The sequence below is a fragment of the Balaenoptera physalus genome (assembly GCF_965194825.1).
Source record: "Balaenoptera physalus genome assembly, chromosome: 14".
In the NCBI taxonomy this organism is placed as follows: domain Eukaryota; kingdom Metazoa; phylum Chordata; class Mammalia; order Artiodactyla; family Balaenopteridae; genus Balaenoptera; species Balaenoptera physalus.
Window position 1 is genome coordinate 19,613,385 of NC_138893.1, and position 23,898 is coordinate 19,637,282.

The window sequence follows — 23,898 nt, forward strand, 5'->3', positions numbered from 1 at the left end:
AATTAGGAGTAGAGTCAGGGCCTTAGTTAGTGACAGTGTCAGGGCCTGACTTAGGGAGAGCGACAGGGCCTGAGTGAGGCTTAGCATCAGGCCCTTAGCTGGGCACACTGTCAGGGCATGACTTTGGAGCAGCATCAGCTTCTTTGCTGGATCAGCATTAAGGTCTTCGTTAGGTACATGATCAGGGCCTGAATTAGTCACAGCTTCAAGGCTTCAGTTAAGGAAAGCTTCAGGGCCTGAGTTAGGGACAGCCTTAGGTCTTCACTTAGGGACAGCGTCAGGGCTGACTTTGGGACAGTTTCAGGACCTTGGAAAGACATAGGTCAGGATATTAGCTCAGGATAAGGTCAGGACTTTTGATAGTGATGGCAGCAGGGCCTTAGTTACAGACGGTTTCAGGGCCTGAGTTAGGCCTAGCATCAGAGACTTTGTTAGGTATAGTGTAAGGGACTGAGTTAGGAGTAGTGTCAGGGCCTTGCTTAGGGACAGTGTCAGGGTCTGATTTAGGTGTACTGTCTGAGACCTAGTTAGGGACAGTGCTAGGGCCTGAGTTAGGATTAGTGTCAAGGCCTTATTTAGAACCAATTTCAGGGCCTTAGTTTGGACTAGCGTCAGAGCCATTGTTAGGAATCGTAAGAGGGCCTGAGTTAGGCATACTATCAGGGCCTTAGTTAGGGACAGTTTTAGGGCATGAGTTAGGATTAGTGTCAAGGCCTTATTTAGGACCAATTTTAGGGCTTTAGTTTGGACTAACAACAAAGCCTTTGTTAGGTATCATGTCGGGGCCTCAGTTAGGTGTAGTGTCAGGGCCATTGTTAGGGACAGTATCAGGGCTTGACTTAGGAGAAGTTCAGGGCCTTAGCCAGGGAAAGTGTCAGGGCCTTAGTTAGGGACATTATCAGGGCCTGAATTAGCAGTAGTGTCAAAAGTCCTTAGTGAGGAGAGTAAGGAGTAAGTCAGGACTCAGGCCCTGACACTGTTCTTAAATAAGGCCCTGACATTACCTGTAACACAGGTCCTGATCTGATTCCTATCATAGGCGCTGATGTTGGACTTAACTAAGGCCCTGACACTGGTCCTAACTAAAGCTGTGACACTACTCTTAACTCAGGCCCTGACACTGTCCCTAACAAAGCCTCTGACACTACTCCTAAATCAGGCACTGACACTGTCCCTAACTAAGGCCCTGACATACACCTAACTCAGGCCCTGACACTGTCTCTAACTAAGGCCCTGATACTACTCCAAACTCAGCACTGACACTGTCACTAACTAAGGCCCTGACACTATTCATAGCTCACGCCCTAACACAACTCCTAAATCATGCCCTGGCAATGTCCCTAACTAAGGCCCTGACACTATTCCTAACTCAGGCGCCGACACAATACTTAAGGAAGGCCCTGACATTACTCCTAACTCAGGCCCTGAAAAGGTTCCTAACTAAGGCCGACACAACTGCTAACTCAGGCACTAACACTGTCCCTAAATAAGGCCCTGAAACTATTCCTAACTGAGGCGCTGATACAATACCTAACGAAGGCACTGATGCTACTCCTAACTAAGGCCCTGACACTACTCCTATCTCAAGCAATGACACTGTCCCTAACTTAGGCCCTGACTCTACTCCTCACTCAGGCACTGACATTGGCCCTAACTTAGGCCCTGACACTACTCCTAACTAAGCAACTGACACTGTCCCTAACTAAGGCCCGGACACTACTCCTGACTCAGGCACTGACAATGTCACTAACTACGGCCGTGACACTACTCCCAAAATAGGCACTGAGACTGTCCCGAAATATGCCCTGACAGTACTCCGAACTCAGGCACTGACACTGTCCTTAACTAAGGCCCTGATACTACTTCCACCTCAGGCACTGACACTCTCCCTAAGTAAGCCCTGACATTACTCCCAATTCCGGCATTGACACTTTCGCTAACTAAGGCCCTGAAACTATTCACAACTCAGGCCCTTACACTGTTACTAACTACCGGTCTCAGACTACTCCTAACTCAGGCCCTGGCAATGTCCATAACTTAGGCTCTGGCACTATTCCTAACTCAGACACTGACGCTGTCCCGAACAAAGGGCCTGACACTACTACCAACTCAGACACTGACACTCTCCCTAACAAAGGCCTTGACACTACTCTTAACTAATACCCTGACACTGTCCCTAACAAAGACCCTGACACTATTCCCAACTTAGGTGCTGTCACTCTCCCTAAGACCGTGACACTAATTCATCTCAGCCACTGACACTGTCCCTAAGGCCCTGACACTACCTCCAACTCAGGCACTGACACTATCCCTAACTAGAGCCCTGACACTTCTTCTAACTCAGGCACTGACACTGTCCCTTACTAAGGTCCTGACACAACTCCCAACTCAGGCACTGACATTGTTCCTAACAAAGGCCCTGACACTAATCCCAACATAGGCACTGAGACTGTCCCGAAATACGCCCTGACAGTACTCCCAACTCAGGCACTGACACTGTCCCTAACTAAGGCCCTGACACTACTCTCAAACTAGGCACTGATATTGTCTCTAACTAAGGCCTTGACATTACTCTCAACTCAGGCACTAACACAGTACCTAACTAAGGACTTGACACTACTCTTAACTCAGGCCCTGGCACAGTCCCTAACAAAGGCCTGCCACTACCCCGAACTCTGGCACTGAGACTGTCCCTAACTACGGCCATCACACTACTCCTAAGTCAGGAACTGACACTGTCCCGAGGTAAGGCCCTGACACTACTCCCAACTCAGGCACTGACGCTGTCCCTAACTAAGGCTCTGACACTACTCCCAACTCAGGCACTGACGCTGTCCCTAACTAAGGCTCTGACAGTACTCCCAACACAGGCATTGACACTGTCCCTAACTAAGGCCCTCACACTACTACTTACTTAGGCACTGACACGCTACCTAACTAAGGCCCTGAGTTTACTTCTACCTAAGACCCTGACACTGTCCCTAACGAAGAGCCTGATACTACTCCCAACATAGGCACTGACACTCTCCCTAACTAAGGCCTTGACACTACTTTTAACTCATGCCCTGATGCTGTCCCCAAAAAAGACCCTGAGACTATTTCCAACTCAGGCACTGACACTCTCCCTAACTAAGACCCTGACAGTACTGCCATCTCAGCCACTGACACTGTCCCTAATGCCCTGACACTACTTCCAACTCAGGCACTGACACTGTCCATAACTAGGCCCTGACACTACTCCCAACTCAGAACACTGACACTGTCCCTAACTAGACCCTGACACTACTCCCAACTCAGGCACTGACACTTTCTCTAACTAAGGCCCTGACATAACTCCCAACTCCGGCACTGACACTTTCTCTAACTAAGGCCCTGAAACTACTCCCAGCTCAGGCCCTGACACTGTTCCTAACTACCGGTCTCAGACTACTCCTAACTTAGGCCCTGACACTATTCCTAACACAGTCACTGACACTGTCCCTAACTAAGGTCCTGAGACTATTCCTAACTCAGACCCTGACACTGTCCATAACTTAGGCCATGTCACTACTCCCAACTCAGGCACTGACGCTGTTCCTAACTAAGGGTTTGACACTACTCTAAACTGAGACACTGACACTCTTCCAAATTAAGGCCTTGACACTACTCTTAACTCAGGCCCTGACACTGTTCATAATAAAGACCCTGACAAAAATCCCAACTTAGGCACTGACAATGTCCGTAACTAAGGCCCTGACACTATTCCCATCTCAGCCACTGACACTGCCCCTAACTATGGCCCTGACACTCCTCCCAATGCAAGCACTGGCACTGTCCCTAACTAAGGCACTGGCACTCCTCCCAACTCGCCCTGACGCTGTCCCTAACTAAGGCTCTGACACTATTCCCAATTCAGGCAATGACAGTGTCCCTAACTGAGGCAATGATACTACTCCCAACTCAAGCACTAAGGCTCTGGATCATTGTGATGACAAGTGCCATGGAGCATTGTGATGACAAGGGCCATGGAGAATTGGGATGACGGGTCATGGAGCATTGTGGTGACAAGGGCCATGGAGCATTTTGATGACAGGGGTCATGGGGCATTGTGATGAAAGTGGTCATGGAGCATTGTGATGAAAGTGGTCATGGAACATTGTGATAAAAGTGGTCATGTAGCATTGTGATGAAAAGTGCTATGGAGCACTGGGATGAGAGGGGTCATGGAGCATTGCGATGACAAAGGTCATGGAGCATTGTGATGACAGGGGTTATGGGGCACTGTGATGACAAGGGCGTGGAGCATTGTGATGACAGTGGTCATGGAACATTGTGACGATAAGGGCATCGAGCCGAGTTAGGGACAGTCTAGCGGCCTTGGGGCTAAATTCAGTGCCTGAATTAGGCACAGCATAAGGTCTTTAGTTAGCATAAGAGGTAGGACATTAGCTCGGGACAGGGTTAGGGTAAAGGCTTGGAATCGTGTCAGGAAATGACCTAAGGATAGTGTGAAGACCTTTGTTACTGAGACTCTCAGGGACTTATTCAGAAGCAGTGTTAGGGCTTCAGGTAGGGACAGCATCAGGGCCTGACTTAGGGAGAGCGACAGGGCCTGAGTGAGGCCTAATGTCAGGCCCTTAGCTGGGGACACTGTCAGGGAATGACTTAGGAGCAGCATCAGTGCCTTTGTTGGATCAGCTTTAGGCTCTTAGTTAAAGACATGACCGGAGCCCTAGTTAGTCACAGCGTCAAGGCCTCAGTTAGGGAAAGCTTCAGGGTCTGAGTTACAGACAGCCTCAGGTCTTCACTTAAAGACAGCGACAGGGCTTTCTTAGGGACAGTGTCAGGACCTTGCTTAGAAATATGTCAGGATATTAACTCAGGCTTGTGTCCAGTTTTTAGTTATTGCTGACAACAGGGCCTATATTAGGGGCAAATTCTGAGCCTTACTTAGAGACAGTGTCAGGGCCTGAGTTAGGACTAGCATCAGAGCCCTTGTAAAGTACAGTGTCAGGGACTGAGTTAGGTGTAGTGTCAGGGCTTTAGTTAGGGACAGTGTCAGCGCCTCAGTTAGGATGAGCCTCCAACCTCAGTTAGGGACAGGTTGACGGCCTCGGGACTAATTTCAGGCTCTTAGTTAGAGACAGCATCAGGGATTTAGTTAGCATAAGAGGCTCGACAATAGCTAAAGACAAGTTTAGGTTAAGATCTAGGGAGAGTGTCAGGAAATGACCTAGGGATAGTGTCAAGACCATAGCTAATTAGAGCATCAGTGCCTAATTTAGGCCCAGTGTCAGGGCTTCAGGTAGGGATAGAGTGTTAGCCTGACTTAGGGAGAGCGACAGGGCCTGAGTGATGCCTAGAGTCAGGGCCTTAGCTATGGACAGCGTCAGGGCATGACATAGGATCAGCATAAGGGTCTCTGTAGGATCAGCATTAAGGTCTTAGTTAAAGACATTATCAGGACCTCTGTGAGGGACAGCCTCAGGGCTTCACTTAGGGACCGTGTCAGGGCTAACATTGGGATAGTTTCAGGACCTTGGTAAGACATGGGTCATGATATTAGCTCAGGATAATGTCAGGACTTTTGATATTGATGGTAGCTGGTCCTATGTTAGGGACAGTGTCAAGGAGTTAGGGAGTAGTAGCGGGCCTGTGATAGGTCCACTGTCAGGTCCACAGTTAACAATTGTGTTAGGGCCTTAGTTAGAGACAGTGTCAGGGCCGGATGTAGGGCGAGCATCTAGGCCTTAGTTTGGGACAGTTTCACGGTCTTGGGACTATATACAGTGCCTGATGTAGGCACAGCCTAAGGGCTTCCTTTAGCATAAGAGGCAGGACATTAGCTAGTGACAGTGCCAGTTTAACATCTAGGGATAGTGTCAGGAAAAGACCTAAGGATAGTGTGAAGACCTTTGTTACGGAGACTCTCAGGGCCTTATTCAGAACCAGTTTTAGGGTTTCAGGTAGGGACAGCATCAGAGCCTGACTTAGGGAGAGCAATAGGGTCTGAGTGAGGCCTAGCCTCAGTCCCTTAGATGGGGACACAGTCAGGGCATGACTTAGGAGCAGCATCAGGGACTCTGTTGGATCAGCCTTAGGGTCTTAGTTAAAGACATGATCAGGGTCAGTGTTAGTCACAGCATCTAGGCCTGAGTTAGTTAGGGAAAGCTTCAGGGCCTCACTTAAGGACAGCGTCAGGGCTTACTTTGGGAAAGTTTCAGGACCTTGCTAAGACATGGGTCAAGTTATTAGCTCCGGATAATGTCAGGTCTTTAGATATTGATGGCAGCAGCCCTTAGTTAGAGACAGTGTCAGGCCCTGAGTTATGACTAGCATCAGAGCCTTTGTTAGGTACAATGTACGGGACTGAGCTGGGAGTAGAGTTAGGGCCTTAGTTAGTGACAGTGTCAAGGCCTGACGTAGGGAAAGGGACATGGCTCGAGTGAGGCCTAGCCTCAGGCCCTTAGCTGGGCACACTTTCAGGGCATGACTTTGGAGGAGCATCAGCGTCTTTGCTGGATCAGCATTAAGATCTTCGTTAAATACATGATCAGGGCCTGAGTTAGTCACAGCTTCAAGGCTTCAGTTAAGGAAAGCTTCAGGGCCTGAGTTAGGGACAGCCTCAGGTCCTCACTTACGGACAGCGTCAGGTCTTACTTTGGGACAGTTTCAGGACCTTGGAAAGACATAGGTCAGGATATTAGCTCAGGACAATGTCAGCACTTTGGATATTGATGGCATCAGGGCCTTAGTTACAGACAGTTTCAGGGCCTGAGTTAAGCCTAGCATCAGAGACTTTGTTAGGTAGAGTGTAAGGGACTGAGTTAGGAGTAGTGTCAGGGCCTTGCTTAGGGACAGTGTCAGGGTCTGAGTTAGGTGTACTGTCAGGGACCTAGTTAGGGACAGTGCTAGGGCCTGAGTTAAGATTACTGTCAAGGCCTTGTTTAGGACCAATTTCAGGGCCTTAGTTTGGACTAGCAACAGAGCCTTTGTTAGATATCATGTCAGGGCCTATGTTAGGTGTAGTGTCAAGGCCATTGTTAGGGACAGTATCAGGGCCTGACTTAGGAGAATTTCAAGGCCTTAGCCAGGGAAAGTGTCAGGGTCGTAGTTAGGGTCATTATCAGGGCCTGAATTAACAGTAGTGTCAAAAGTCCTTAGTGAGGAGTGTAAGGAGTAATTCAGGACTCAGGCCCTGAAACTGTCCTTAACTAAGGCCCTGACACTATTCGTAACACAGGCTCTGATCTGATTCCTATCATACGCCCTGATGCAGGTCTTAACTATGGCCCTGACACTGGCCCTAACTAAATCTGTGACACTACTGTTAACTCAGGCTTTGACACTGTCCCTATAAAAGCCTCGGACACTTCTCTTAACTCACGCACTGACACTGTCCCTAAATAAGGCCCTGACAATATTCCTAACTGAGGTCCTGACACTGTCCCTAACTAAGGCCCTGATACTACTCCGAACTCAGCACTGACACTGTCCCTAACATAGGCACTGACTCTACTCCTAACTCAGGAAATGACACTGTCACTATCTAAGGCCCTGACAGTACTCTTAACTCAACCACTGACACTGTCCCTAACTTAGGCCCTGACTCTAATCCTAACTCAGTCCCTGACACTGTCCCTAAATAAGGCCCTGACACTATTCCTAAATCAGGTACTGACACTCTCCCTAACTAAGGCCCTGGCATTACTCCTAACGCAGGCACTGATACAATACCTAAGAAAGGCAACGATGCTACTCCTAAATCAGGCACTGACACTGGCCCAAACTAAGACCCTGACTCTATTCCTAACTCAAGCCCTGACACGGTCCCTAACTAAGACCCTTACTCTAGTCCTAACTCAAGCCCTGACACTGTCCTTAACATAGGTCCTGACACTGCTCCAAACATAGGCCCTTACACTACTCCAAGCTCATGCCCTGACAATGTCCCTAACTATAGCCCTGACAGTAATCCTAAATGAGGCGCTGATACGATTCCTAATGGAGGCACTGACACTGTCCCAAAATACGGCCCTTACACTACTCCTAACTCAGGAACTGAGACTCTCCCTAACTAAGGCCCTGACAGTACTACTAACTAAGGCAGTCACGCTGTCCCTAACTAAGGCCATGACACTACTCCTAAATCAGGCACTGACACTGTCCCTATCTAAAGCCCTGACATTATTCCTAACACAGGTGTCGATCCAATACCTAATGTAGGCACTGGTGCTCCTCCTAACTAAGGCCCTGATACTCTTCCTAAATAAGGCCCTGCCAGTAGTCCTAACGCAGGCACTGACAGTGACCCTAACTAGAGCCCTGACACTACTCCTAACTCAGTCCCTGACACTGTCGCTAACTAAGGCCCTGACAATACTTCCAACTCAGGTACTGACACTGTCCCTAAATATTGCAGTGAAACTGCACCAAACATAGGCATTGACACAGTCGCTAACTAGACCCTGACTCTACTCCCAAATCAGGCAGTGACACTGTCCCTAGCTAAGGCCCTGACACTACTCCCAACTCAGAAACTGACACTGTCCCAAACTAGTGCCTTGACAATACTCCTAACTCAGGCCCTGACACTGTCCCTAAATAAGGCAATGACACTAATGCCAACTCAGCCACTGACGTTTTCCCTAACTAAGACCCAGACACTACTCCCAACTCAGGCACTGACACTCTCCCTAACTGAGGCCCTGACACTACTCCCAACTCAGACACTGAAGTTGTCCCTAAATAAGGTTCTGACACTACTCCCAACTCAGGCAGTATTGCTGTCCGTAACTAGGGCCTTGACACTACTCACAACTCAGGCAATGACACTGTCCATAATAAAGACCCTGAAAATAATCCCACCTCAGGCACTGACACTGTTCCTAACTAAAGACCTGACACTACTCCCAACACAGGCAATGGCGCTGTCCCTAACTAAGGCCCTGACACTACTCCCAAGTCAGGCACTGATGCTGTCCCTAACTAAAGCCCTGAGTCTGTTCCCAACTCAGGCACTGACGCTGTCCCTAACTAAGGCTCTGAAACTACTATTAACTCAGGCACTGACACTGTCCCTAACAAATACCCTGAAACTACTCCCAACTAAGCCACTGACACTGTCCATAACTACGGCCCTGACACTACTCCTATCTCAGGCACTGACACTGTCTCTTACTAAGGTCCTGACACAACTCCTAACTCATGCACTGACATTGTTCCGAACAAAGGCCCTGACACTACTCCCAACATAGGCACTGAGACTGCCCCTAAATACACCCAGACAGTACTCCCAACTCAGGCACTGACACTGTCCCTAACTAAAGCCCTGAAACTACTCCTAACTCACGCCCTGAAATAGTCCCTGACTAAGGCCCTGACACTACTCCCAACTCAGGCACTGACACACTCTCTAACTAAGGACCTGAGACTACTCCAAACTCAGGCCCTGAAACTGTCCATAACTAAGGCTCTGACATTGTTCACAACTCCTGCACTGACACACTCCCTAACTAAGGCCTTAACACTGCTCTTCCCTAAGGCCTTGACACTGTCCCTAACAAAGACCCTGACACTACTCCCAACTCCGGCAGTGACGTTGTTCCTAACTAAGGCCCTGACACTACTCCCAACATAGGCACTGACACTGTCCCTAACAAGGCCCTGGCACTACTCCCAACTCAGGCACTGACACTCTCCCTAACAACGACCTTGACACTACTCTTAACTCAGGCCCTCACATTGTCCCTAATAAAGACCTTGACACTAATCCCATCTCAGCCACTGACACTATCCCTAACTAACGCCCTGACAGTACACCCAACTCAGTCACTGCCACTATCCCTAACTAAGACCCTGACACTACTCCCACCTCAGGCACTGACACTGTCCCTTAATAATGCCCTGAAACTACTGCCAACACAGGCACTGACACTGTCCCTACCTAAGGCCCAGAGACTACTCCTTCCTCAGGCCCTGACACTGTCCCTCATTAAGGCCTCAACTCAGGCTCTGACACTGTCCCTAACTATGACCCTGTCACTACTCTCAACACAGGCACTGACAGTGTCCCTAACTGAGACAATGATACTATTCCCAACTCAGGCACTAAGGCTCTGGATCATTGTGATGAGAAGCACCATGGAGCGTTCTGATGGCAAGGGTCATAGCGCATTGTGATGACAAGGGTAATGAAGCATTGTGATTACAAAGGCCATGGAGCATTGTGATTACAGGGTTCTTGGGGCATTGTGATAAAAGTGGTCATGGAGCATTGTGATGAAAGTGGTCATGGAGCATTGTGATGAAAGTGGTCATGGAACATTGTGATGAAAAGCACCAGGGACCATTGTGAGGACATGTGCTTGGAGCATTCTGATTACAGGGGACAAAAGCATTGTGATGAAAAGGGCAGGGAACATTGTGATGACAGGGGTCATGGAGCATTATGATGACAACTGTCATGGAACATTGTGATGAAAGGTGTCATGGAGCATTGTAAAGAAAGGGGCCATGGAGCATTGTGATGACAGGCGTCATGGGGCATTGTGATGACAGTGGTCATGGAGCAATGTGATGAAAGGGATCATGGAGCAATGTGATTACCGGGGCCATGGAGCATTGTGAATACATAGGCCATGGGGCATTGTGATGAGAGTGAGCATGGAGCATTGTGATGAAAGCAGTCATGGAGCATTGTGATGAAAGCGGTCATGGATCATTGTGATGAGAAGTGTCCTAAAACCTTGTGATGACACGGTTCATGGAGCATTTTGATGACAAGGGGCATTGCAAATTGTGATGACAGGTGTCATGGGTCACTGTGATGACAGTGGTCATCTAACATTGTGATGAAATATATCATGGAGCACTGTGATGACAGGGGCCATGGAGTATTGTGATGACAAAGGCTGTGGAGCATTGTGATAACAAGTGTCCTGGAACATTGTGATGACATGGTTCATGGAGCATTGTGATGACAAGGGCCATGGCCAATTGTGAAGACAGGTGTCATGGGACATTGTGATGACTGTGGTCATCTAGAATTGTGACGAAAGGTATCATGGAGCATTGTGATGACATGGGTCATGGAGCATTGTGATGACACGGTCATGGAACACTGTGATGACAAGAATTCTGGAGCATTGTGATGACAAGTGTCATGGAACATTGTGCTGACAGTGATCATGGAGCACTGTGATGAGAGGGGCCTTGGAACATTGTGATGACAGGCCTCATAGGGCATTGTGATGACAGTGGTCATGGAGCATGGTGATGAAATTTGTCATGGAGCACTGTGATTACAGGGGCCATGGAGCATTTTGAAGACAGGTTTCATGGAGCATTGTGATGAAAATAGTAATGGACCATCTTGATGACAGTGTTCTGGAACCTTGTGATGACACGTTTCATGGAGCATTGTGATGACAAGGGTCATGGCGAATTGTGATGACAGGTGTCCTGGTGCATTGTGATGACAGTGGACATCTAGCATTGTGATGAAAGATATCATGGAGCACTCTGATGACAGGGGCCATGGAGCATTGTGTTGACAAAGGCAATGGACCATTGTAGTGACAGGGGTCAAGGGGAATTGTGATTACAGCGAGCTTGCAGCATTGTGAGGAAAATCGTCCTGGAGCATTGTGATGACAGCGGTCACAGAGAATTGCGATGACAGGGATCATGCAGCATTTTGATGACAAGGGTCATGGAGCATTTTGATGACAGGGATCATGGAACATTGTGATGACAAGTTCCATGAAGAATTGTGATGACAAAGGCATGGAGAATTGTGATGACATGGGTCATCGAGCATTGTAATGACAGTGGTCCTGGAGCATTGTGTTTACACGGGCATGGAGCATTGTCATGACAAGGGCATGGAACATTTTGATTATAGGCCCAAGGAGCATTGTGCTGAGAAGGCATGGTGCATTGTGATGACAATTGGCATTGAGCATTGTGATGAAAGAGGTACTGGAGCATTGTGAGGAAAAGTGTCATGTTTCATTGTGATGACAGGGGTCATGGAGCAATGCGATGAAAGGTGTCATCGATCATTTTGATGAGAAGTGTCACAGAATATTGTGCGGACAATGATCATGGAGCTTTGTGATGAGAGGGGCCTTGGTGCATTGTGATAACAGGCGTCATGTGGCATTGTGATGACAGTGGTCATGAAGCATTGTGATGAAAGGGGTCATGGATCATTGTGATAACAAGTGTCCTGGAACCTTGTCATGACACGGTTCATGGAGAATTGTAATGAGAAGAGCCATGGCGAATTGTGATGACAGGTGTCATGTGGCATTGTGATGACAGTGGTCATTTAGCATTGTAATAAAAGGTATCATAGAGCACAGTGATGACAGGGGCCATGGAGCACTGTGATGAAAGGGGCAATGAAGCATTGTGATGACAGGAGTCATGGGGGATTGTGATGAAAGTGGTCATGGAGCATTGTGATGAAAGGGATCATGGAGCAATGTGACTACAGGGGCCATGGAGCATTGTGAATATATAGGTCATGGAACATTGTGATGACTGTGGTCATGGAGCATTTTGCTGAAAGAGGTCATGGATCACTGTGATGACAAGTGTCCTGGAATATTGTGATGACATGGTTCATGGAGCATTGTGATGACAAGGTCATGGAGCACTGTGATTACAGGGGTCATGGAGCATTGTGATGACAAGGGCAGGGAACATTGTAATGACAGGGGTCATGGAGCATTGTGATGACAAGGGCCATGAAGCTTTGTGATGACAGGTGTCATTGGGCATTGTGATGACAGTGGTCATGGAGCATTGTGATGAGAAGGACCATGGAGTATTGTGATGACAGGGTTCATGGGGTCTTTTGCTGACAGGGGCTATGGAGCATTGTGATGAAAGGGGTCATTTAGCACTCTGATTACAGGGGATATGGAGCATGGTGATGACAAGGGCATGGAGCATTTTGATCACAATGGTCATGGAGCATAGTGATGAAAGTGGTCATGGAGCATTGTGATGAAAAGGGTCATGTGGCATTGTGAGGACAACGGTCATGGAGCATTGTGAAGAAAGAGGTCATGGATCATTGTGATGAAAGTTGTCATAGAGAATTGTGAAGAAAAGCACCAGGGAGCATTGTGATGACAAGGGCTATGGAACATTGTGATGACAGGTGTCATGGAACATTGTGATGACATAGGTCATGGGGCTTTGTGATGATAGGGAGCATGGAACATTGTGATGAAAGTGGTCTAGGAGCATTGTGATGACAGTGCTCATTGAGCATTGGGATGACACGGTCATGGAGCCTTGTGATTACAGGGGCCATGGAGCTTTTTGATGACAAGGGGCATGGAATATTCTGATGAAAGGTGTACTGGAGCATTTTGAGGAAAAGTGTCATGGATCATTGTGATTACAGAGATCATGGAGCATTGTGATGACCAGGGTCATGGAGCGTTGTGATAACAGGGTTCATGGAGCATTGTGATCACAAGGGCCATGTAGTATTGTGATGACAGGTGTCATGGGGCATTGTGATGTCAGGGGCATGGAACATTGTGATTAAAGGTGTCCTGGAGAACTGTGATTACTGGGGCCATGGAGCATTGCGATGACAAAGACCATGGAGCATTGTGATGACAGGTGTCAAGGAGCATTGTGATGAAATGGGTCATGGATCATTGCGATGACATGGGTCAAGGGGCACTGTGATTTCAGAAGTCATGGAGCATTGTGAGGACAAGGGCATGGAGCATTGCAATGACAGGTGTCATGGAGCATTGTGGTGAAAAGTGTCAAGTGGCATTGTGAGGACAAGGGTCATGGAGCATTGTGAAGAAAGAGGTCATGGAGCATTTTGAGGAAAGTTGTCATGGATCATTTTGAAGAAACCACCAGGGAGCATTGTGATGACAAGCGCCATGGAGAATTGTGATGACAGGTGTAATGGAGCATTGTGATGTCAATGGTCATGGAACACTTCGATGAAAGGGATCATGGAGCACTGTGATTTCAGGGTCCATGGAGAATTGTGATGACAAAGGCCATGGAGCATTGTGATGACCGCTGTCATGTAGCATTGTGATGAAAGGGTCATGGAGCATTGTGACGACAATGGTCATGGAGAATTTGATGAAAGGCGTCATGGAGCATTGTGGTGAAAGGGATCATGGGGTATTGTGATGAAAAACGGCAGGAAGCATAGTGATGACAAAGGGCCTGGAGCATTATGATGACACGGGCATGGAGTCTCGTGATGAAAAGGGTTCTGGAGCATTGCAATGAAAAGTGCAAGGAGCATTGTGATTACTGGTGCCATGTATCATTGTGATGAAAAAAGCCATGGAGCATTGTGATGACATGTCATGGAACATTGTGATGAAAACTGCCATGGAGAATTGTGAGGACAAGGGTCATGGAGAACTGTGATGAAATGGGTCATGGATCACTGCGATGATATGGGTCATGGAGCATTGTGATGAAAGAGGCCTTGGGGAATTGTAATGAGAAGAGCCATGGAGCCTTGTGATGAAAGATGTCAGCGAGCATTGTGATGAAAGCTGTCATTGAGCATTGTGATGAAAAGTGCCATGGTGCATTGCGATGACAAGGGTCATGGAGCATTCTGATGACATGGGCATGGAGCATTGTGAGTATATGGGCATGGAGCATTGTGATGACAAGAGTTCTGGATCATTGTGATGACAAGGGCATCGAGCATTGTGATTACAGTGCTCATGGAGCACAGTGATGACAAGGGCATGGAGCAATGTGATGACAAGGAGCATGGAGCACTGTGACCAAACTGGTACTGGAGCATTTTGATGAGAGAGTTCTTGGATCATTGTGATTACAGGGTTGATGGAGCATTGTGATGACAGGAGTCATGGAGCACTGTGATGACAAGTGTCATGGACCCTTGTGATGACAAGGGCCATGGAGAATTGTGATGACAGGCATCATGAGGCCTTGTGATGACAGGGGTCATGGAGCAATCTGATGAAAGGGGTCATGGAGCACTCTGATTACAGGGGCCTTGGAGCATGGTGATGACTAATGCCATGGAGCATTGTGATGACAGGTGTCAAGGAGCAATGTGATGAAATGCGTCATGGATCATTGTGATGACATGAGTCAAGGAGCATTGTGATGACATAGGTCATGGGGCTTTGTGATGAAAGGGAGCATGGAACATTGTGGTGAAAGTGGTCAAGGAGCATTGTGATGACAGTGCTCATTGAGCACTGTGAGGACACTGTCATGGAGCCTTGTGATTACAGGGGCCATGGAGCATTTTAATGACAAGGGGCATGGAGTATTGTGATGAAAGGCATCCTGGAGCATTTTGAGGAAAGGTGTCATGGATCATAGTGATTACAGAGATCATGGAACATTGTGATGGCCAAGGTCAGGGAGCATTGTGATAACAGGGTTCATGGAGCATTGTGATCACAAAGACCATGTAGTATTGTGATGACAAGTGTCATGGGGCATTGTGATGTCAGGGGCATGGAGCATTGTGATGACAGGTGTCATGGAGCATTGTGATGAAAGGGGTCATCGGGAAATGTAATGACAAGGGCCATGGAGCATTGTGATGAGAGGGGTCAGCGAGAATTCTGATGAAAGTCGTCATTGAGCATTGTGATGGAAAGGGCCATGGAGCATTGTGCTGATAAGTGTCATTGAACATTGTGATGACAATTGTTATGGAGCCTTGTGATGACAAAAGCCATGGAGCATTGTGATGACAGGGTCATGAGGCATTGTGATGAAAGGGGTCATGGTTCATTGTGATGACAGGGGTCACGGAGCATTGTGATGATAGGGGTCATGGAGCAATTGGGTGAAAGGGATCATGGGACATTGTGATGACAAGCGCCATGGAGCATATTGATGACATCGGCACTGGAGCATTGTGATGATCCAGGCATGGCAGATTGTGATGACAAGAGTTCCGGAACATTGCCATGACAAAGGCATGGAGCATTGTAATTTCAGGGGCCATGGAGCACTGTGATGAAAAAAGCCATGGTGAATTGTGATGACAGATGTCATGGAGCATTGTGATGACAAGGGCATGGAGCACTGTGATGACAAATGGCATAGAGGATTGTCATGACAAAGGGCATGGATCATTTTGATGAATCGGGTCATGGATGATTCTGACTACAACAATCGTGGAGCATTGTGATGACAGGCCTCATGGAGCATTGTGATCACAATGGCCATAGAACATTGTAATGACAGGTGTCATGCGACAATGTGATGAAAGGGATCATGGAGCAATGTGATTACAGGGGCCATGGAACATTGTGATGACAGGTGTCAAGAAGCAAGGTGATGAAATGCGTCATGGATCATTGTGATGACATGGGTCGTGGAGCATTGTGATGAAATGGTTCATGGGGCATTGTCATGAAATTGGTCATGGGGCATTGTGCTGAATGTGGTCATGGAACATTGTGATGAATGTGGTCATGGAGCATTGTATTGACATGGATCATGGAGCATTTTGATTATTGTGGAGCATTCAGCACAGTGGTCCATGACCCCTTTCATCAGAATGTTCCATGGCTGTTGTCATCACAATAACCCATGGCCCCTTTCATCACAATGCTCCCTGACGTCTTTCATCACAATGCTCCATGACCATTGTCATCAGAGTGCTTCATGATCCCTGTAATCAGAATGATCCATGACCCATTTCATCACATGCCCCATGACCCCTTTAATCAAATTGCTCCATGACCCTTTCATCACAATGTCCATGACCCTTGTCATCACAATGCTCCATGACCCCTGTCACCACAATGCTCCATGCCCCATTTCATCACAATGTTCCATGCACCCTGTCATCACAGGGCTCCATGGCCACTCTAATCACAGGGCTCCAAGACCCCTATAATCACAATGCTCCATGCCACTTGTCATTGCAATGTGCCATGGCCTTTGTCCTCACAATGCTCCATAGCGCTTGTCATAACAATGCTCCATGATCCCTGTCATCACAATGGTACATGACCACTTTCATCACAATGCCCCATAACCCCTTTCATCACAATGCTCCATAACCACTGTCATCACAATGCTCCATGACCCCTGTCATCACAATGTTCCAGGACCCCTGTCATCACAATGAGCCATGACCCCTTTCATCACAATGCTCCATAATCACTGTCATCACAATGATCCATGGCCCTTGTCATCACAAGGCTCCCTGGCGCAGGTCATCACAAAGATCCACGACCACTTTCAGCACAATGCTCCATGACCCCTTTCATCACACTTCTCCATGACCATTGTCATCACAAAGCTCCATGACTCTTGTAAAATCAAAGTTCCATGGCCCTTGTAATCACAAAGCTCCACGACCTTTTCATCACAATGCACCATAACAACTTTCATCACAATGCCCCATGACTGCTGTCATCACAATGCTCCATGGCCCTTTTCCTCACAATGCTCCATGACCCCTGTCATCACAATGCTCCATGCCCCCTTTCATCACAATGCTCCATGACCCTTTTCATCAGAATATTCCATGACAACTTTCATCACAATGCTCTATGGACCTTGTCATCACAATGCTCAATGGCATTTGTCATCACAATCCTCCATGAAACCTCAAATCACAATGATCCATGACCCATTTCAGCACAATGCCCCATGACCCCTTTCATCACAATGATCTATGACCCCGTTCATGGCAATGCTCCATGACCATTGCAATAAAGGTTCCATGCCCATATCATCACAATGCTCCATGACACCTGTCATCACAATGCTCCATGGCCCTTGTCCTCACAGTGCTCCATGGCCCCTGTCATCAAAATGCTCCATGACTACTTTAATCACAATGCTCCATGACCAATTTCATCACAATGCCCCGTGACCCCTGTAATCAAAATGTTCCTTAACCCCTTTCATCACATTGTTACAGTACCCCTTTCATCACAATGCTCCATGCCACCTGTCACCACAATGCTCCATTACCCTTCTCATCACAATGTTCCATGGCCCTTGTCATCACAATGCTCCATGGCCCCTGTTATCACAATGCTCCATTACCCTTATCATCACAATGCTCTATGACATTTTCATCACAATCCTTCATGACCCTTGTCATCACAATCCTTCATGACCCTTGTTATCACAATGATCCATGGAGCTTTTCATCATAAAGATCCAGAGCCTTAGTGCCTGAGTTGAGAGTAGTATAATTGCCTCAGTTATGGACACTGTCAGTCCCTGAGTTGGGAGTAGTGTCAGGGCCATAGTTAGGGACAGTGTCAGGGCCTGAGGTAGGAGTAGTCTCAGGGCCTTAGTTAGGGAGAGTGTCAGTGCCTGAATTAGGAGTAGTGTCAGGGCCTAAGTTACGGACAGTATCAGGGCATGAGTTAGGAGTAGTCTTAGGGCCTTAGTAAGGGACAGTGTCAGTGCCTGTGTTGGCAGGAGTGTCAGGGCATTAGTAAGGGACAGTGTCAGTGCCTGAGTTGGGATTAGAGTAAGGGTCTTTGTTAGGGACAACATCAGGGCGTGAGTTAGGAGTAATCTCAGGACCTTAGTTATGGACAGTGTCAGTGACTGTGTTAGGAATAGTGTCAGGGCCTGTGTTAGGAGTAGTGTGAGAGCGGTAGTTAGGGACGGACAGTGTCATGGCCTGAGTAGTGTGTAGTGTCAAGGACATAGTTAGCAACAGTTTCAGTGCCTGATTTGGGAGTAATGTCAGGGCCTTAGTTCTGGACAGTGTCAGTGCCTGAGTTGGGAGTAGTGTCAGGGCTTAGTTAGGGACAGAGTCACTGCCTACGTAGGGAGTAGTTACACTGCCTTATTTAGTGAAAGTGTCAGTGCCTGTGTTGGTAGTGGTGTCAGAGCCTTAGTAAGGGACAGTGTCAGTGCCTGAGATGGGAGTAGTGTCAGGGCATTAGTTAGGGACAGTGTCAGTGGCTGAGATGGGATTAGTGTCAGGGTCTTTATTAGTGACAATGTCAGTGCCTGTGTTGGGAGTAGTGTCAGAGCCTTTTTTAGGGAAAGAGCCAGTATCCGAGTTGGGAGTAGTGTCAGGGTATTTATTATGGACAGTGTCAGGGGCTGAGTTAAGAGCAGTGTCAAGGCCTTAATTTGGGAGAGTGTCAGTGTCTGATTGGGAGTAGTGTCAGACCCTTAGTTAGGGACAGCGTCAGTGCCTGAGTTGGGAACAGTGCCAGCGCCTAAGTTACGGACAGTGTTAGGGCCTGAGTAAGAGTAGTCTCAGGGCCTTAGTTAGGAACAGTGTCAGTGAATATGTTAGGAATAGTGTCAGTGCCTGAGTTAGCAGTAGTCTGAGACCGGTAGTTAGGAACAGGGTCGGGGCCTGAGTTGTGAGTAGTTTCAGGGCCATAGTTACTGAAAGTGTCAGTGCCGGTGTTGGGAGTACTGTCAGGGCCTTAGTTAGGGACAGTGTCAGTGCCTGAGTTGGGAGTAGTGTCAGGGCCTAGATAGGGACAGGGTCAGTGCCTGAGTTGAGAATAGGGTCAGGGCCTTAAGTAGGGACAGTGTCAGTGCCTGAGTTGAGAATAGGGTCAGGGCCTTAGTGAGGGACATTGTCAGTGGCTGAAATGGGAGTAGTGTCAGTGTCTTAATTAGGGAGAGTGTCAGTGTCTGAGTTGGGAATAGTGTCAGGGTCTTTGTTAGGTACAGTGTCAGGGCAGGAGATAAAAGTAGTGTCAAGGCCTTAGTTAAGGAGTGTGTCACTGCCTGAGTTGGGAGTAGTATCAGGGCCTTAGTTAGGGACAGTGTCAGGGCCTGAGGTAGAAGTAGTCTCACGCCTTTAGTTAAGGAGCTTGTCAGTGCCAAAGTAAGGAATAGTGTCAGAACCTAAGTTAGGTACAGTGTCAGAGCCTGATTTAGGAGTAGTGTGAGGGCCTTAGTTAGGGACAGTGTCAGTGCCTGAGTTAAGAGTTGTGTCGGCCGTAGTTGGGATATTTTCAGGGCCTGAATTAGGAGTAATGTCACAGCCTTCCTTAGGTATTGTATCAGTGCCTGAGTTAGGAATAGTGTCAGGGCCTTAGTTAGGGACATTGCCGGGGCTTGATTTAGGAGTAGTGTTAGGGCATGAGTTATGAAAAGTGTCAGGGCCTTAATTAGTAACAGTGTCATTTCCTGAGTTAGGAGTAGAGTCAGGGCCTAAGTTAGGGGCAGTGTCAGTGCTGAGTTTGGAGTAGTATCAGGGCCTTAGTTAGGAGTATTGTCAGGGCCTTAGTTAGGGACAGTGTCAGTGCCTGAGTTAGGAGTAGTGTCAGAGGCTTTGTTATGGACAGTGTCAGGGCCTGAGTTAAGAGTAGTGTCACAACTTTAGTTAGGACCAGTGTCAGTGCCTTAGTTAAGTCCAACATCAGCGCCTATGATAGGAATCAGATCAGGACCTGTGTTACAGGTAATGTCAGGGCCTTATTTAAGAACAGTGTCAGGGCCTGAGTCCTGACTTACTCCTTACTCTCCTCACTAAGGACTTTTGACACTACTGCTAATTCAGGCCCTGACACTGTCACTAACTAAGGCCCTAACTCTACTCCTAACTCAGTCCCGTACATTGTCCCTAACAAAGGCTCTGATGCTAGTCGTAACTCAGGGCCTGACACTGTCTCTAACTAATGGCTGCTGACATCAATATCTACAGTTCTGACATTATGCAGAGCAAATATCCTGACCCATGTCTTACCAAGGTCCTGAAACTGTCCCAAAGTCAGCCCTGACGCTGTCCCTAAGTGAGGCCCTGAAGCTTTCCCTAACTAACTCAGGCCTTGATGCGGTGACTAACTCAAACTCTGATCATATCTTTAACTAAAACACTAAGGCTGATCCAACAGAGGCCCTGATGCTGCTCCTAAGTCATGCCCTGACAGTGTCCCCAGCTAAGGGTCTGATGCTAGGCCTCACTCAGACCCTATCGCTCTCCCTAAGTCAGGCTCTGCTGCTGTCCCTATCTGAAGCCCTAACACTGGTTCTGAATAAGGCCCTGAGTGTCTCCATAACAAAGGTCTTCACACTATCCTTAGGTCATTTCCTGGCACTATCACTAGATGTTAAACTGACATTTTCACTAGCTAATATCCTGCCTCTTATACTAAATGAAGCCCTTAGGCTCTCCCTACCTCAGGCACCACTGAATTTAGTCCCAAGACCGTGAAACTGTCCTGAAATAAGGCTACATGCTCGTCCTACATCTCACCCTGACACTGTCCTTAACTAAGTCCTTAACACTATTGCTAATTGAGGACCTGACACTGGACCTATCAGAGGCCCGCTACTCCTAACTAACGCCTTGACACTGTCCCTAACTGAGGCCCTGCTACCATCAATATCTAAAGTCCTGATATTATCCTGAGCTAATAGCCTGATCCATGTCTTACCAAGGTCCTGAAACTTTCCCAAAGTAAGCCCTGACGCTGTCCCTAAGTGAGGCCTTGAGGCTATCCCTAACGGAGGCCCTGATAATAGCTTTAATGAAGACCCTAATGTTGATCCTACAGAGGCCTTTCTGCTGCTCCTAACTCATGTCCTGATACTGTCCCTTACTCAGGCCCCAAAGATAGGCCTCACTTAGGCCCTGTTGCTGTACCTTAGTTAGGCTCTGACGCTGTCCGTACATCAAGCCCTGGCACTGGTCCTGATTAAGGCCCTCACGCTGCTGCTAACTAAGGCCCTGATGCTCTCAATGACTAAGGTCTTCTCGTTATCCCTTGGTCATTTCCTTTCACTATCTCTGGCCTGGAACCTGACTCTGTCCCGAGAGAATCTCCTGCATCTTATGCTGACTGAAACCCTAATGCTCTCCCTAACTAAGGCCCTGACTACTCCTAACTAAGGCCATGACACTGTCTCTAACAAAGGCCCAGAATCTGTCCCTAATATAGGCCCTGCTGCCAGCAATAACTAAAATCCTGACACTCTCCTGAGATAATATCCTGACCCATTTCTAACCAAGGTCTTGACACTCTCCCTAAGAAAGCCCTGTCGCTGTCTTTAAGTGAAGACCTGAGGCTGTCCGTAACTCAGGCCCTGAAGCTTTCCCTAACTGAGGCCTTGACGCTGTGACTAACTAGGGCTCTGGTCATCTTTAACTAAGAGCCTAAAGCTGATCCAACAAAGGTACTGATGCTGCTCCTGTAGCATTCCCTGACAGTGTCTCCAGCTAAGAGCCTGACATTGGGCCTCACTCAGTCCCTGTCACTCTCCCTAAGTCAGGGCCTGATGCTGTCCTTACCCGAAACCTTAACACTGGTTATGAATAAGGCCCTGAGAGTCTCAGTAACAAAGGTCTTCACACTATCCTTAGTTAATTTCCTGACACGATTCCTAGCCTTTACCCTAACCATGTCCCGAGCTAATGTCCTATCTCTTATGCTAACTAAAGACCTTATACTCTGCCTACCTCTGGCATTCAATTTACTCCCAAAGCCGCCAGACTGTCCCTAACTAGGCTCCATGCCCTTATCGTCACAATGTTCTGTGACCACTGTCATCACAATGATCCACGCCCTTATCATCACAATCCTCCTTGCCCCCTGTCATCACAATGCTCCAAGCCCCCTCTAATCACAATGCTCCATGACACTTGTCTCACAATCTTATATGCCACTTGTCATCACAATGCCCCATGACCTTATTTCATCAAAATGCCCCATGGCCCCTTTAATCAAAATGCCCCATAACCCCTGTCATCACGAGGCTCCATGACGTTTGTCATCGCAATGCTACATGCCATTGTCATCAAAATGCTCCACACTCCCACTCATCAAAATGCTCCATGACACTTGTCTCACAATGCTCCCTGACCTTGTCATCACAATGCTTCATGGCCCTTGCCATTACATTGCTCCATGACATCTATCTTAACAATATTCCAGGCCCTTGTCATCACAAGGTACCATGACACTTGTCGTCATAATGTTCCATGGTGTTTGTCATCACAATGATCCAGGACACCTGTAATCACAGTGCTCCAGTACACTTTTCATCACAATGCTCGATGCCCACTGTCACCACAATGCCCTGTAACCCCTGTCATCAGAATGATCCATGACCCCTTTAGTCACAATACTCCATGACCCCTGTCATCCCAATGTTCCAGGACCTCTGTCATCACAATGCTCCATGTCCCTTGTCATCAAAATGCCCCATGGCCTGTTTCATCACAATGCTCCCTGACCCGTTTCATCACAATGCTCCGTGACCATGGTCATCACAATGCTCCATGATCCCTGTAATCACAATGATCCATGACCCTTTTCATCACAATGCCCATGCCCCCTGTCACCACAATGCTCCATGTCCCCTGTCATCCCAATGTTCCATGACCCATGGCATCCCAATGTTCCATCGCCCCTGTCATCAAAATGCTCCATGATACTTGTAATCTCAATGCTCCATGGCCCTTGTTCATCACACAGCCTCACTCCCTTGTCATCACGATGCTCCATGACATATTTCCTCACAATTCTCCGTGATCCATTTCATCACAATGCTCTATGGCCACCTGTTATCACAATGCCCCATGAACATTGTCATAACAATGTTCCATGATCTGTGTCATCACAATGCTCCCTGAACCCTTTCATCACAATGCCCCATGAACCCTGTCATCACAATGCTCCATGACCCCTCTCATCACGATGCTCCATGGCCCTTGTAATCTCAATGCTCCTTGGAGCTTGTGATAACAATGCTCCGTGATCTCTGTAATCATAATGATCCATGACTCCTTTGACTACAATATTCCATTACCCCTTTCATCAAAATGATCCATGGCGCTTGACATCACAATGCTTCATGATCCCTGTAATCACAATGCCCTATGATCACTGTAATCACAATGATCCATGACCCCTTTCATCATAATGCCCATACCCCCTGTCACCTCAATGCTCAATG

The 23,898-nt window shown here is 47.7% G+C and overlaps 1 long non-coding RNA gene across 2 annotated transcripts in view; it reads right to left on the reverse strand.

The window, feature by feature from the left end:
- LOC309642232 overlaps positions 1-23,898 on the reverse strand; it is a 115,102-nt gene that overhangs the window by 88,030 nt on the left and 3,174 nt on the right. The window lies entirely within an intron of this gene.